The 17,885-nt window shown below is 34.8% G+C and overlaps 1 protein-coding gene and 1 long non-coding RNA gene across 11 annotated transcripts in view; one reads left to right on the top strand and one right to left on the bottom strand.

Annotated features, from left to right (window-relative positions):
* Nucleotides 1-17,885, top strand: part of LOC144428077 (S-phase kinase-associated protein 2-like) — a 287,944-nt gene that overhangs the window by 40,385 nt on the left and 229,674 nt on the right. The gene's annotated exons all lie outside the window — the stretch shown is intronic.
* LOC120336989 (uncharacterized) overlaps nt 8,932-17,885 on the bottom strand; it is a 38,057-nt gene continuing 29,103 nt past the window's right edge. For 6 of the 8 annotated variants that reach the window (XR_013478051.1, XR_013478054.1, XR_013478060.1 and 3 more), the window contains 4 exons: nt 14,202-14,345; nt 10,263-10,415; nt 9,888-9,963; nt 8,932-9,282 (listed from right to left, as the gene is read on the bottom strand). This is a non-coding gene — a long non-coding RNA (uncharacterized LOC120336989). Of the gene's footprint in view, nt 9,283-9,887; nt 9,964-10,262; nt 10,416-10,660; nt 10,920-14,201; nt 14,346-17,885 lie in introns of those variants that run through there. The other 2 variants (XR_005568919.2, XR_005568920.2) reach the window with 2 other exon arrangements.

The following is a 17,885-nucleotide window of genomic DNA, read 5'->3' as shown; positions in this document are numbered from 1 at the left end:
GACTTAACGATCGAAAGTTAGGGGATCCCCCAAAACAGCGCTCTTACTCCATAGTGACACTTTGTGTCCCATCACTAATCAAATAATATCTTACAGTCTTACTTACTTTGATCTTTGATCTTACTCTTACTTTGATCAATATCAAGAAACGAGTATAAATATAGTATTATTAAAGCGAATTAGTGTTTTACTATGTTTCTTGATATAAACTTTTATGTGCGTCGGTAGGTCAACTGAACAGATAAAAGTACTGAAAGCTGAAAGTGAATTTTTGCAATCGCTGAAGACTTGAGCACACCGCACGGCACGAGTTTCAACTGCGTTTTGCAGGTTCAGGAATTGCCTCATTGCTGCTCACAGTCGTCGGTTGCGATCACATTTAGTCGTAGAAGCGCTTGCCGTAAAACATTTCTCCGAACCCGGACATGCAAATGAGACATAGCAGATGACACGCAATATGAGCAGAGTTCAAAATCGTACTTCACAAGAGATTGTTTCAAATGTTCTCGAAGTCTCTAGTAAAGTCTGTCTGGTTTTTATTTAACCTCCACAGAGCAAAGTATTACTCAGGGCAAACTTAGTTCCTGATTCAAAAACAAAGAAACCCAACGTGGAGTAACTTTTATGTGAAACATTGGATCATTTTTACAAATCCTGCGCCAAAAAACGAACCCGCCACCGCTCTGACTAAAAAAAGCAATTATCCAGTTAGGGTTTGGCTTGGGGTTAAGAATGCTGATTACTCCGGAAATTAAAACTTTTAAATCATTTATAACCCTAACTTTACGAATGATTTGCTAATTTGTTCTTTTAAAACTTAGCGGGGTGTTTGTCTCAAATCTCGCATTTTCCCATTATTGTCAGGGTCTTGGTATAAAAGAATCGAATAATTATGTGCTAAATAATGATTTTCATTGCACTAGTTCAGGGATGGCGAACCTTTTTTGATGAATGGGTCGAAAATAATATTTTTATCGCGTAAGAGAAGAGAGTGGGTCACAGATATTTAATCAATGTTTGTATCTATAAAAAAAACTTCTGAAACAAATCTTATGAGTTTCTGTTGGTGTTGGTGTAGTTTTGGGCTTTACTTATGCAGTACTTCTATCAGGGACTTTTTATGGCATTCGATTTTATGAAATAAGAGTACGAAAACACGGATATGAATTACCAGAAACGTTTATGACGATGCGGCAAACTATTTCACTGTTCCAAAGCGTCTGGAGGGAATTCCACTCTGATAGTGTTATATTTTTTTATCAGTTTTCAACCACATTAAGGCACTTCTACACTGCCCCGTTGTTATTTCAGATTTCTAGGTTTTTATTTCAAGTCTGAAATTTTTTTTTCTCAACGGCATTGTAGGCGATAAACTAATAAAAATCAAAGTGGCATCTAGTTCTCGTATTATCTCGACGTTGCGAGAAATAAACAGATCAATTGCATTGTTAAGTCATTAACGATATCAGAGCCAATAGCTGAATAACGGTACACGGCGGTGCAGACTTGCGTCTAAGATTAGGGGTTTTGAAAATATCCATACCGGTTCAAAAATTAACAATTTGAGAATAAGCGATCACGGCCCCGACGGTACATTATAATAGTTTAGTTATTGTTAGATTAATTTATGACCGGTTTTATCAATTTTTATTACTAATATGTTAGCATTTTATTTTTATTTTATTCGTGCCTTGGCGGGTCACGAATAAAACGCGGTGGGTCACTTTGTGACACGTGGGTCAGTGGTTCGCCATCCCTGCACTAGTTCGTTAAGTGTAATTGTTTGAACTTGTTATTTAGACACAGTTATGTTGAACGACAGCTCTCCTATAAGGACTCAGTTCAGTTCTGGATATAATGACGCATTACGTTACGCAATGGACGAAAATCGTCTGACGCAGTGTCCCATAACAGTATTTCGACAGTTTTCGATTAATCACTGTTATTAGCAAATTGATAGCAATCAGCTCGGATGCATTGTCACTGTCTAGCTTAATGTTCATTGTTAGTGTCTTCGGAGACGTTTCTGATGTTTAGTATTGGTTTTAGTATTACTAATTTTGCAGTTAGAAATACCAATTTGGATTGAAGTCAGATTCAGGGTTAAATGCGAAGTGCCCGATTGTAATTAATATATAGTTTTTGACCGCAGGTTGGGGCTGTATTATAGGTATATCAGGTAAATAACAGCGGCTTTTAGATTTTAGTAATGCAAGATACATTGAGTTCACTTTGGCTAAAACTTTATTGGATAGTGTCACCTGTGAATCTAAACATGGTGTAAGTATCTAATCAGTCTCAAATAAAGAAATCTATAAATAAGTTTATGCATTTAGTTATCTGCTGATATTTGTAAATTTTAATTGCCACTGTACACTACTGTAAGATTTGATTAGATATCCGCATGTTATATTCAGTTTGTTCATTGTTTTCTGTAGGTTACGTTCGAGATGTCGATGTTCCTGATTTTGTTTCAAGTACCATCGTATTAATTGTTATGAAAGAATTAAACAGATTTAAAGTTGGATCCAATTGCGGCAAATTTTTGAGGCGCAGAAAGCGAGATTGGCACTTTATCGCTGTGAGTCAAGTTGCTTGAAAGCTGAATATGGTTGAAAATAAATCGATTTGGCTGGGACAGGGCATGGGGCACGTTGACAATGGTCTCCATTCACGTAAGCCAGGAAAGTAGAAGATTAACTCATTCTTAAATGTTATCAAAACAAGAAGAACCGTGTTCGCTCTCGAGGTAATCAAGTGTGGATGAATGAGTGAGTGAGCTCAACTCGGAGTATAATATAATTTCATAAAATGACGATAAGATTACTGACTATACCGAAAATAAAATCAAAAATAATTCTTCTATTGTGACTATATTTCGTGACTACTTCAACTTGGAAAGTAATGCATTTGGAAAAATACCAGTATCTGAAAGCTACAGACATGAGTAATTTTAGTCAGTAATTTGATTTTGAACAAAACAACATTAATATATGATTGCTTTTCAATGTGAATAAGAAGATTTTTTAAACAGGGTTATTGTCGAAAATATCGTACGTCTCAAAAACTTACGTATGTCATTATTCTTCTCCAAATCTTTGTAATCAGAATCTCCTCTTCCATCAATGATTTGAAACACCGTTATACAAATCTACATTCTACGTTGGTCAGCATGCATAGATAGACGAGCAGGGAATCGCCTGTATCGGTTTTTATCTGATATCAAATTATAAGTCATTAAAACAGTGTTTATATTCATTATGACGTTATATTGGACCGGTCTGGTAAACAAGGAATGATACAGTAATGATGAAAATTTAAAAACGAAAAAGTACCAACGGGTTGAAAGAAAATGCACAGAGAATGTCAATAACAGCAATCGCTATTTAGTAAGTGATGGCCTATAATCAATGCTGATAATATAAAACGAACATAACACTGAGACGTTTCTATTGGAAATTTGCTCAAAGTCACGACTCACGAAAACTCAATGTGAATCTACCGACGACTACTAATATACCAAGAGATATTGACACTACGTATAGAGAATAATGGTAATGCAAGTTAGTAAATATCATCTGACTCGAGGCTTGAAGCAGTTTGTGGTAATTTGATTAGGAAATAACTATGAGGTATCGATTTCCGATAGCTGAATCTCGTGGAAAAAAATCTCGAAGCATAGTATTTTTTGTCTGGTATTTCGCCGACTGTATACGGATGAGAATTCACAGTAAACCGAACTAGACGGCAAATATTGTTAGACTTCCCAATGCATAACGCGAATTCATGGTTGTGAGAATTTCTGTTTACTTATTGTCACCATCCAGAATTAACACTGAAGATAAGAAGAATAAGCTTTCAGGTAGATCGACTTGAGACAAGAGTTGTAGGAAAATAGAAAAAAACACTCTAGAGTTAATTAAGGTGTATGTCGTATATGCGATAATATCTAAAAATTTCTGGCAAGCAGGTTGAAACATTAGAAATACCGTATGAAGAAAATACAGCAAAATGCTAAATGACTATCGTGGATAACTTTTTCATTTCAACCTGTTTGTCACCAATGATATTATCTACCGGCCTTTCATTTACTGAATTATATCTGAGATATTACTAAACATTTACTGAGTAACTGAAGAACGGACCAACGCGCAAAAATCACATCTGAAAATCACATAGCCAGTATTCATTAAGTTACCGTTAGGTCATTGACAGAAATAGACCGAATCTAACTTCCTTGCATTTGAAATGATTCATTTTTATCTTTCAATACTTGAGTCATTTGGCATTTGTTAAATATATATACATATACAAAATCCTTGTAGTAGAACATATAAAGTCGCAATAAACTAGAAGCAAACATTCCCTTTTGAATGGTCTAGCTATATAGGAGACTTGGTTGTTTTCTTTACAGAACCGTGTTCGTGTTCGAGATACCACTATATATAACATTGCAGAGTCGGGAACAATTCACGACCAACTAAAAATCCCAGATATGATCAGTTAAAACGTTATTGGAAATAAAACTTTCAATGAACTACATTTTTCAAGATATTGAGAAACGAGCAAAATTAAGGCGTATACGTCTTTAACTTTTTTTTCTAAATATAAACTTGTATATGCGTCGGAAGTGCAACTGAACAGTTAAAAGAGTTCCATTACATTTGAACCCACGTACATTTGAACCCATGACAATTGCACCTGTATGCTATTGCACCTATGGAATTTTTTTTGTTTCACGGATAGTTAAACCCATACTAACCCTAACCCATGGGTTTTAGCACCCGCATATAGATTGAACCCGTGGATATACGCATGGGTATGTTAAAAGTACTGAAAGCTAAAAGTGATTTTTTATAGTAATTTACAAATTCAATTAATATTAATAATACCAAAACTTGTCCTTGATGACAAAGAAAAAAATTGCAATGAACTATAAACCAAACAAGCCTATTCCATTTTTGCTTGGGACATAATTGCTTTCTGTACAGTAAATCGTTAGAGTTGTTACTACTATACAATATTATTAAGTTTGGAGCCATTAACGACTCAAATAGTATTTTATGTTTGCAATAGTTTAGACCGCTTCATAACTTCAGATATGATGAGATGCACTATCAACGGAAGAAAATTTATCAATGAACTACAAATCGAACGTTTTTCAATTTTTATGCGTCTAAAATAAACATATATAACTAAAATTGGCATTCGATATGCATACATGCAAGCCATGCCAGTCATGGACATGTATTCCGTGATTCTAGAAATTAAATATTTCTGTTGTTGCTAGGAACGAATTAAAAGTTTACTTCATTAGTGTTTCAATAGTTACAAACCCGCCTGAAATAAATACCAAACTCACATTTCACCGGAATTATCCTATTGGCCATAGTCCATAGTATATTATACTTTGGGTTACTCCACAGGTAATCCAGAGTGGATAAATGAGTGAGTGAGCTCAAGTTGGGGTGAAATAATTTTATTAAATGACGATAAGGTTACCGACACTACGAAAATTAAAATCAAATCAATTTCTCGTGTTATGACGAAATTTCGGGACCACTTCAAACTTCCGAAATACAGCATTTTGAAAAATATCAGATTCTACAAGCTATAGAGTGATTTTATTCAATAATTTGATTTTGAGCAAAACATTGATGACACGTTGATATGTGAATCAGAGGGTTCCTTAACAGCGTTTTATCCGAAAAAAATATATTACACCTCAAAAACTCACGCCTCTCATTAATCCTCTCTAAATCTTTGTAGTCAGAATCTCCTCTTCTATCAGCGAATTGAAACACCTTTATACGATTCTACACTCCACATTGGTCAGCAAACGGCAAGTATTCGGCGGTATCGTTTTTTTTTTCAACAATCAAATTATAACTCCATAAATAATGTTTCTATTCATTTTGACGTTATACTGCCCCGATGGCTAGCCTGGTGAATAAAGAAGGAGAAAATGATTACAAAAGTTTAAATATCAAAAAAGTACAGAAGTTTAGGACCTTTGGAATGTCAATGACAGCAAACGCGATTTAGTAACTGATATAACTGATTCTAACAATATAACACGACCATACAACTGTCCATAACACTGACACGTTGTTATTGGAAATTTGCTCAAAGCAAAGTCACGAGAACTTACTCAAAAGATGATCTCAAAGTTAAGCTAACGACGACCACTAATTTCATTTTACATATTGTCATCATCCAGAATTATAAATGGAATAAGTTTCCAGGTAGATCGCCTTGAGACAAAAGTTGATAGGAAAATATATCAAAGCACTTTAGAGTTGAGTATATGCGATAATATCGCAAAATTGCTGGCAAGCAGGTCGAAACATTAGAAATACTGTATGAAGAAAATGCAGCGAAAATGCTAAATGACCCAGACATCCGTAATCAAAACATCCGTATTCGCAACTAATCATAAGCGGGCAGATGTAAACAAACATTCTTCGCTGAAAAGTCGCTCAGACAACTTCAGACGCGTTCCGCACAGGTTGCCGGCGTTTTAGATAGATCTTTGTCCCTTTTTTTCGCTTTTTGTTTTCTTCACAGGGCTGCGAGAATTAGAAAGCTGTAATACTGTATGTTCAGATGTTACTTGTAGCAAATCACGTTCACGAAATCTATATATCTATACTCAAAGGCTGTACCCGTTGCAGGCACCTTACAGGTACCGTACAGATCAACCAACTGCTATTCCCAACTAAAAATAGTAGACAGTCATGCTGATGCAATCAAGGGTACCGGTAGCCTACCGTATGTCAGTACGGAAGAATTCGCCTTCGATACGATGTTGCATTTTTATCAAACAGAATCTATTAGTGAATCTTTTTGGTAGACTAACTATGTCTATGTGTAAACGCTGCGCATACGGTACAGCCTACCGGTATGGTATTTGCCGGTCTGACAACCTGTACGGTACCCCAACCGTTCAAATGAGGTAAGATTTGTGCCTTTTTCGAAGCCACATATTGATAAGGTGGATAAAGGAATGCAACAGGCCTCACAGTCGATTCAATCTAGGAAAAATCACCTGAAATATCTATGTCAGTATGTGTGTATCGAGGTAGGCCAACATAAATATTGTTTTCGATACCTACCGGTATGACTGTATGATATATTCAATATGATAATTCTCATATGAAATAAATTTTCATACAAGCAATGCGTTCCATCATGCATTTTCATGGAGGCGATGAACCAACTGATGAATACCCTGACCCTATATCACATTCTTGTCGCCCAACAAATTGTGAGGTAAGGATTACTTATGCCATAATTTAACTTTGAATCCGAATTTAACAGGATCTGTCACCGGATACTTCATTTGATACAGAGACGTGCGAAGTGAGAAAGGATTATCAGGGATCCAACCAGATCTGCCCCCAGACTCTTTAGTTGAAACTACCTCAAGTGCTTCTGATAAAAATGACAGTGCTTTGTCAGACAGCAGAAAAATGTAAGCAAGCATCATCATCATTTTATTATGGTTCTCTGGCATAAAACAACACAAAAAGTCAACCTACAAACAAAATGCAGAGAAAACTGGAAGTCGAGCATAACTTAAAATAGATTTCAAAAAGTACGCGGCTACCTACTAGAAAAAGAAATAATAATGATAAAAGGGCACGCGAAAATTAACAAGATTTAGAATCGGGCAACCCTTTTAACGTAATTCAATATGAGAAAACACATACTTCTTCCAGCATTGGTGTCACATTTGCTAACTGTGAAAATGATGAATAAAGAAGGAAAATTAATATTGAAGACTTCATGCAGAATATTTTACAATCCATTGGTGATAAAATGATGTTACTTTATGGAGGAAGCTTCGCATGCATGCATGTGTTGGGTATTTAATTCATACAGTGTAAACATATTTTTTTTCTTGAGCAGGGTTATAGTTATTCAGTTACATTTAAATGTACTGCCACATCTTCTTATGCCCTTTCTGCAGAGTGCACATTTATTTTTATCTTGTTTGTAAGATCACTTTATGGTGCTTTTTAGGTAGCGTGACATGCACATTTCTATTTTTTAAATCGTCATGCCAACGTGACAGTGTCAGATTATCTATCTCCATTCATTGCGCGAGAATTTTTTCTTGATATTTTTTTTTTTGAGCACTGTTATAGTTTCTACATTTAAATGTAACTGAATAACTATAACCGTGTACAAGAAAGAAAATATGTTTACACTGTATGAATTAAATACCCAAGTAACCCAACACAATGTGTTGTGCGATTTTCAATTTTTTTTATAAATAATCATATTTGCTATGCCGATTTTATGCCTTTGTATCCCCACAACTAATCGATCAATTAACGAAAAACTAATGATCCTCTGCTGCCCACTGACGGCTTGTTGGAAAGCTTATTTAAAAACTCCTTTGTACAAACAGTTGGGCATACTCCACCATTACCCATGTTGCCTAATCCACCCTCCTCGCACAACTGTCTGTATGAAGGACCATATTATACTTATTTGATTTATTGCATTTTATGCTTATCATAAGGGGTGTATGCCGCACGTTCATGTGTTTTAGGCCAGTCTGGTCTTGTGTATACATACATACATACATGTCCGGTGTGACCATGGTGATTGCAATATCATTTTTTGTGCGGACTGCAAAGTCACACCAAGCTGCTCCTGCAACCTTATCCCTGCACTTGGTAGTAACTGTGGTGTGTGATAAATATCCTTATTTTGTTAGGATGTTTTGCATTTATCACTGTCATATAAATTACAACTTGTTCATAATCACCTGATAACTTTAGAACCGAACCAAGTGGTGGGTGTTTGCCCATCTGACTATATAACAATGAGGTAGTGCTCAGTGAGAGCAATTCTTCCATATTATCAGGAGATGAAAACAGGCACAAAATGTACTGACATTCAAGAAATTGAAAAAATCAATTCGGAAGAGGTGCTAAATTTTATTCTGGCTCTACAGCTTTGAGACAGGAATGTGTCAACGTAATGCACACAGACACAGGTGCAATCATAGTTGTTGCTTTCGTTGCTATTTAAAAGTTTAGTAATTTATTTCTTCTGCGAAAGACTCGCCAAGTGACGAAAAATCAACATAACTACGTTTGCTTCAAATGTTTTAGCATGCAAGAATTATTTGTTTGTTAGGCTTAAGTTAACCGGGTTCCACATATTTGTTGGACACGAAAGCGTAGAATAAAGCACTGCTGCACACTGCCTTGACTTGACAACACTTTTACTATAATCCTATCCATAACAGTTGTTTCTCTTCATGACCTGAACAATATAAATAAAAATACAGGGTTAAAGATAGTATATTGATGAAGTGCGCTAGATATTAAAGAAGCAAACTCGACCTAGGCAATGACTAAAACCGAATAATTTATATTCGAATATGTACAGATTTTTTTGTATTCTGAAATGCTATTTTTGAATTACATAAAATCCAATGTATATTTAATTATATGAATTTGGAAAAGTAAAACAGTAGAGTATTTATAGTTTTCAGATATTAAATGAAGGCTCTTTTGTCTTCGATTGTTATTGCATGTCGAAAAACTTTGCTCTACTCTAAAATCATGTGACACTAGTTTTGCCTGCATGTAACAAGAAATGACTAATGGGAATGATTTTGAAAAGTTTGTCACATCTCGGTTACTTGAACAGATCTGTGACAATACCAATAAGAAATTTACCTTGAGCATTTGGTTGATAAAGTATCCTCATATTATACGAATAATACAGATTATACACACAAACTAAAAATAATTTTCATTTAACAGCTGATACTAAAGAGGCTCTTATTTTTACTGAAAATTGCGAACATAAATTTAGGACAGTTCACATACAAATAAATGGCATTTAAATAGTGACAAACTCACAAATTTGCTCCTCCAATAGAGCTGATAAAATTGATCATCATCATGGCACTCAGACAGTTTACTTGACTTGAAACAGCTGTAGAAATAAATGAAAAATCAGAAAACAATGTTACATTAAAGAAATAGTTATGATAGCATGAACCATTGCATTCATGATAAGTTATTGGCAATATATATTCTAGTTATCAATATACTCATTCCTGCATTCTAGCATTTGGTGAAATTCATGGGCATGGTACCACAATATTCTAGTTTCATTTTATATAGCAAGAGTCAGAATCATTAATACCATAAATATCGTACATCTGTGCATACAGCATACCTATAACATGCAATATGATTTTACATTGGTGTATATCAAAATATCCAGCCAACCTTCTGCTATCTATTCGCTCCTTGTCTATTTTTTTGATCCAACTTCGGGACCTTGCAGACTTGTGAATTAGCCGATCGTAGGTAAATCTCAGTTCTGCTCATACACAAAATATAACTAAAAGGAAACTTTTGGGCACAGGTAGATTCAAATATCTGAAAATATATTATTTTTGTTAAAACATTTTGAAGTTTATATTACTGTATTAGGACTAGGAGTATCTGTTCGACGGTACTACTGCGCAACTGCTTATTCATACATACATATCATTATCAACAAAACTATACTAAAATACTGGGCCCTATGTCTGTTTATGACAAGAACCCTTATAGCAATAGACTACTGGTACAACTGTAGTCTACATTTAAGTCGAGATTTACGTCACAGAAAGTTAAACCACCTTTTTGATCCGGACTTAAACCGCCGATCCAAAGTTAAACTCCGATTCGAGGTTAAACTACATACCGGTAGGCTTTTCGCCGCTTTTGGAACTAAGTCAGGGACGGTAACGGCAATGTGAAGGCGGAATAACGTTAATAATAGATCACTTGACAATATGGTATAACTTTAGAAGCACGAAAATACCGCCATCACTAGTGAAATGCCATCTGAAGGCCTTCAAAACGAGCAACGCACCGTACCAGTCTATCGCCCTACACAAGTCTGAATATTTGCAATGTTTGTCTGAGCAATGACATTAAACAACATGATGCGCAACTACGGCATCTTTGGCCGAAGATCGTATTCGATAGCACGCTCCAATGCACATACTTGACGAGACGAAAACGAGCGAATGTGTGCTGCTTTCAAGGCATAGCATGAATGGTGTTCGTGCCTGCTTTCGATTTTAATGATATTTTGGAAAGTTGAGGTAAAAGGGTAAAGTAAATACTATTGTTGTATATCACACCCGGGCATCGCACTGTTAAGTACATGTGGGAAAGACAGCCTTTGTCAAATACTACGAAGTTATTAATTCAGTACGGTACGTAGTTGCCCATTTGCCGAAATTGCATATTTACTTACCCCTTATGGTTTCAAATAGTTCATGCACCTCCATTTGGATTTTTTTAATCAGTGAGGATATATAGTCATTGCTGATTGCTGCTCATTGTAACATACTATTGCGCATTCACTTTTATTTGCGTATTGCATCAACGTGTTAACAAGTTCACCTAACATTTCACTCATACCGGTCTATATTGTATAGTCTGATCTCTCAAGTATTTGGAGCCACGAATGCTTGTAATTTTTTGACTAAACCCTTTTATTAGTTGGTTTATATATCAAATTCAGTAAAACATTTTTCATAAAACATGAGATATTGGATTTATTAGCTTTTCCATTCTAAATCATATAGACTGCTTTATTAACGCGAAAATTAATAAATCTCCTCTCTTTCTTCAGATGTGAAAGTTGTGGACAAACCTGTCTAAGCATTGTGAGACCCCTGCAGCACAAGAGGCAATAGCAAAAATAGTAAGTATATCAATCAAGAAATTAAGCCGACATAAAGCAAAACTTTCAACTATTCGTCTAATCTCAATTTCCTATTATTTAGTCACAGGACAATTATAGCAGAAGGGGAGATATCAGAAGTCTGGCGACATATCAGTGACAGTGTGATTTCAAGAAATATAATTAGAGTACTCCATAAATGTTTGCAATAGAAAAACAACCTATGGAGGCATGCAAAGACATTTGACCCTTCGGTAGAGTTGTGTATGGCCCCCACATCCTGCAGGGCTTGAGGAAAATAACTAAAAATTCCAAAGCGTGAGATTGCATAAGCGGTCTTATTTGTAAAAATGCACAAAACACGCCAGACATACTTAAAACAGCTTTGCAAAATGAGGATTACGGGTAACTCACTGCACTTGTATTATATTTGGTTCATCAACTTTTGGTAGTACTATAGAAGAAATTCCGGAAGGGGTATAATCATCATTCATGATAAAATACTGTTATATATATTTTGGACAACTTCATTCTAGACCACGGATGTCAAACTCGCGGCCCCAGAGAACTTCCAGTGCGGCCCTCGAACGCTTAACAATAATTGTAATAGTATTTTGGAAGTTTTTTTTTTTTATCTAAATGTAATAGATTTTTCAAACCTTTTAAAGTGAAATTGATTATTCACACAGAAAACAATTTACTGAAAGTAGTTTTGAAATATTAATTTTTTTTCGTCCTTATTTTGACCTAATTAAGAATACACATCAAGCTAGCAAAAGAATACTTGAATAAAACACTTGAGTGATTAAATTAAACGCAAAGTACATGAAGAAGGTGGCATTTTCGAAGAAAATGGGAGTTGCAATATTTCTGCATTTCACAAAATTCTGAAGCACATTGTTTAATTTGTCATATTTCCATCAATACAATGAAAAAACACAATAAGCTCAGCAGTCAATATGACAAATTCGAAGACCAACTTTGAACAAAAAATTTCCATGTGTTTGTATATTAATATAATTATACAACGACTTAGTTACTAAAAATCAATATCAATAATAATTCAAGCAATCCTATGCCACGCAATGTGGTGCAAAATGTCTTTTTGAAAAAATCTGTCATTTGTTTATTACTGATCTATATATGAAATGATAAAAGTAACTTTTTTGCATTACTGGAATTAATTAAATATTCGCAAAGATCCAGATTAACCCATGATCATGTGACCTCGTTAGTTAGAGTTGGTACTATAAAATCATTTCAGTCTGGCCTGAGTATGCTGGTGACATAAAAAATTATGCCAAACGTCAGGACAAATGTAATTAAAAAACATTAGGTTTATACTGTAGTATTTTAGGTAATATTAGGTTCATATATTTAGATTAAATCATTTTTAGTGTATGTATTATTCTTTCCTTATCCAAAGCTTGTTCAAAAATGATTTTGATGGTTGTACATAGAATTTTATGATTTTTTATAATGAATACAGTAAATTGCAAATATTGCAATAATAGTGGAATGCAAATATTAATATGTAATTGCATTTGAAATTGAAGAAAATAATAAAACATAATTCAACTGTTTAGTTGCATCACAATATATGTCACAAACTAAAACTATCTTAAAAATATCTTTCAAGTATACATTATCAAAAACTGTTTGCGACCCTTTTTACAATTTTCAAAATGCAATGCGGCTCTCGAAAACCCGTGAGTTTGACACGACTGATCTGTTCTAAAAGATTCAAGCATTGCTTTGCGAAATATTATCGCTTCAATAAAATTGAAAAAATCTCGCTATATTAAATACAAAATCGTTGCTATCATAAAGGTAAACCAATTCAGCCACTCGAAATATATTGGGCTTCACAAAGCAATGGAGGCAAAATTGAGAGTTTATGAGCTATGAACATTTGTTCTTTTCTTTGTCTTGAACTTTTCATACTCCACAGCCCCTCTTAATTTTTCAATTCTAATTACCATGTGATGGTCATACCAATGACATTAAACATTGTTTAATGTCATTGGTCTGAGCGACCAAAAACAATAAAGGTCAAAGGTCGGGGAAAGGTCCATAGAGGATAACTTTCATTTATTCCAACCTATTTCTTACCAATGAGATTATGTAGGGACCTTCATTTACTAATTTTTATCTGAGATATGACTTAAAATTATTGGCTGAAAAACGGGACAAAGACCCAACAAATACTGAAAAAAATCTGAAAATCACATAGCCAGTATTTATTAAGTTACTGTTAGGTTATTGACAGAAATAGACCGTTTCTAAACTCTTTGTATTGAAATGATTCATTTTTTTAATACTTAATACGCGTTCGCAGAACCCCGATCGTGTTAAAAATTTGATGAAAAAAATTTGCAATGGAATAAGAATCGAACATTAATATATCATTTCTTTTTAATGTGAATAAGAAGATTCTTTAAACAGGGTTATTGTCGAAAATATCGTATGTCTCAAAAACTTACGTATGTCCTTATTCTTCTTCAAATCTTTGTAGTCAGAATCTCCTCTTCCATCAATGAATTTAAACACCGTTATACAAATCTACATTCTACGTTGGTCAGCATACATACATAGACGAGCAGGGAATCGCCTGTATCGGTTTTTATCTGCAATCAAATTATAAGTCATTAAAACAGTGTTTATATTCATTATGACGTCATATTGGACCGGCCTGGTAAACAAGGAATATACAGTAGTGATGAAAATTTAAAAACCAAAAAAGTACCAACGTATAGCACCTACGCTTTTAAACATTTTTCACAGCTGATGATGACTTGAAACATGCGTAAATAAATTCTGTCACTGAACCATTGGGTTGAAAGGAAATTGGCACAAAGAATGTCAATAACAGCAATTGCGATTTAGTAAGTGATAGCCTATAATTAATGCTGATAATATAAAACGAACATAACACTGAAACGTTCCTATGGGAAATTTGCTCAAAGTCACGAAAACTCAAAGTGAAGCTACCGACGACTACTAATATATCAAGAGATACTGACACTATGTATAGAGTTGAATAATGGTAATGCGAGTTAGTAAATATCAACTGACGCGAAGCTTGGAGCAGTTCGTGTTAATTTGATTAAGAAACAAGAGAGCTATGCTCAAATATATGGACACGTAGCGCCACCCAGTGGGAATAATTTCGATGACGTCATAGCGAGAAAAAAAAGTGATAGCCTTCTGGAGAAAAATTTTATCTTCAACCACTGAAAATTTCAAAGCAATTGGTCCAGTATTCGAAGAGAAAAGCGATTTCTTCAAAACGTGTCAAAGAACAAGGACACTAAGCATAACAATAAGAACAACAACAACATAATATTGAAACGATCGCTATGTCCACTACGTGTCCAATAACTATGAGGTATTGAATTTCAAATACCGGTAGCTGAATCTCGTGGACGAAAATCTCGAAGCATAGAATATTTTGCCTGATATTTCACTGACTGTGAACGGGTCAGAATTCAAAGTAAACCGACCTTGACGGCTAAAATTGTTAGACTTCCCAATGCATACCGCGAATCTATGGTTGTGACCATTTCTGCTTACTTATTGTCACCATCAAGAATTAACACTGAAGATGAGAAGAATAAACTTTCAGGTAGATCGACTTGAGAGAAAAAAAAAACACTTTAGAGTTTAGGTGTATGTCGTATATGCGATAATATCGAAAAATTGCTGGCAAGCAGGTCGAAACATTAGAAATACGGTATGAAGAAAATGCATCGAAAATGCTAAATGACTATCGCGGATAACTTTTTTTTATTTTAACTTATTTTTTACCAATGAGAATATGTACCGACCTTTCATTTACTAAACTTTATCTGAGATATGACTTAAAATTAGTAGCTGAAAAACGGGCCAACGCGCCAACAATACTGAGAAAAATTTGAAAATCACATAGCCAGTATTGATTAAGTTACTGTTAGGTTATTGACAGAAATAGACCGTTTCTAAACTACTTGCATTCGAAATGATTCATTTTTTCAGTACTTGAGATCATTTGGCGTTTTTTAAAAACATATAAATGCATAAAATCGCGTTCGAAGCACCCCGTTTGTATTAAAAAATTGATGAAACAAAATTTGCAATAGAATAAGAATCGAACATTTTTCTTCAATATCAAGAAACGAGTATAATTATAGTATTATTAAAGCGTATTAGTGTTTCACTATGTTTCTTGATATAAACTTTAATGTGCGTCGGTAGGTCAACTGAACAGATAAAAGTACTGAAAGCTGAAAGTGATTTTTTGCAATCGCTGAAGACTTGAGCACACCGCACGACACGATTTTCAACTGCGTTTTGCAGGTTCAGGAATTGCTCACAGTCATCAGTTGCGGTCACGTTTAGTCGTAGATGCGCCTGTAGTAAAATATTTCTCCGAACCCGGACATGCAAATGAGAAATAGAAGATGACACGCAATATGAGCAGAGTTCAAAATCGTACTCCACAAAAGATTGTTCCAAATGTTTTCGGAGTCTCTAGTAAAGTCTGTCTGGTTTTTATTTAACCTTCACAGAGGAAAGTATTACTCAGGGCACCTTAGCCCCTGATTCAAAAACAAAGAAGCCCAACGTGGAGTAACTTTTCTGTGAAACGTTTGGATCTGTTTTACAAATCCTGCAGCTCGGATGCATTGTCACTGTCTGTCTGTCTAGCTTAATATTCATTGTTAGTTACTGTCTTCGGAGACGTTTCTGATGTTTAGTATTGGTTTTAGTATTTTAATTTTGCAGTCAGAAATACCAGTTTGTATTGAAGTTAGAATCGGGGTTGAATGCGAGGTGCCCGATTGTGGATAAAATATAATTTTTGACTGCAGGATATGGCTGTATTATAGTTATACTAAGTAAATAACAGCTGCTTTCATATTTTAGCCATGCAAGTTACATTTAGTTCATTTTGGATTAAACTTTATTTGATAGTGTCACCTAGGGATCTAAAACATGGGGTATGTATCTAATCAGTCTCAAATAAAGTAATCTATATATAATTTTATGCATTTAGTTATCTGCTGATATTTGTAAATTTTAATTGCCACTGTACACCACTGTAAGATTTGTTTAGATATCCGCATGTTATATTCGGTTTGTTCATTGTTTTCCGTAGGTTTCATTCGAAATGTCGATGTTCCTGATTTTGTTTCAAGTACCATCGTATTAATTGTTATGAAGTTGGATTCAATTGCGGCAAAACTTTGAGGCACAGAAAGCGAGATGGGCACTTTATCGCTGTGAGTCGAGTTGCTTGAAAGCTGAATATAGTTGACAATAAATCGATTTGGCTGGGACAGGGCATGGGGCACGTTGACAATGGTCTCCATTCACGTAAGCCAGGAAAGCAGAAGGTTAACTCATTCCTACATATACGTGTGTATATATGTGTGTGTATTATAAATTTATATAATTTCAACAAGAAGCGGACATTAGGCGTGGGAATACAAGATATTTACGGCGCATCTGAAACATTATGTTTAAAACGTGGCGCATGGTATGTGAAAGGTTGGCCACACCTGTTATAGTTAGTCAACGTCCCTCCTTTTACTGTGGCGAATAAAGGACTCACCCCTCCCAGTCCCCTCGCTAGAAAATTTGAAATTTTGTTGCCACGAGGTAGATGCACGTCGCACAATGCGGATCAGGGAGTCTGCTGTGCAATTGTATTTTATTAATGATGGGATTTCCTATTTCGCGTTTGACTCATGCCATACGTTGCAAAATGATTATCAGGTGGGAATTTGATACTTAGAATATTGTTAGGTTTATTCATAAATTACCCAAATAGGTTTTGAGGATTGCTCTAATATATGCAATGTTATATTTATCATTGTCTTATTTTGTATCCTAGCATACTCGAGGCTGTTCTTTGAGTCCTTGTCAAAAATAGTCAATTTATTATTAACACCAATACTGAAGTACTAAGACTGTTAACACTGATGTCAACATCAGATGTGTTTCAGGCTGATAACAAAGTTTCTTTCAAAGTTTCTTGTTGGTGCATATATTGAAGACAATAATTTGGATTCCAAAGGACAGGATACGACTTTAGTTAGCTCGTAACTCGTAACCGTAGTGGGAAACCTTACTTCAAACTACTTATCCCACATGCACAACCTTTACATTTGCTCAATTTCTGATGA

Source organism: Styela clava, chromosome 10, assembly GCF_964204865.1.
Source record: "Styela clava chromosome 10, kaStyClav1.hap1.2, whole genome shotgun sequence".
NCBI classification, from domain to species: Eukaryota; Metazoa; Chordata; class Ascidiacea; order Stolidobranchia; family Styelidae; genus Styela; species Styela clava.
The sequence above is the reverse complement of the archived record's forward strand: the minus strand, read 5'-3'. Positions and strand labels throughout refer to the sequence as shown.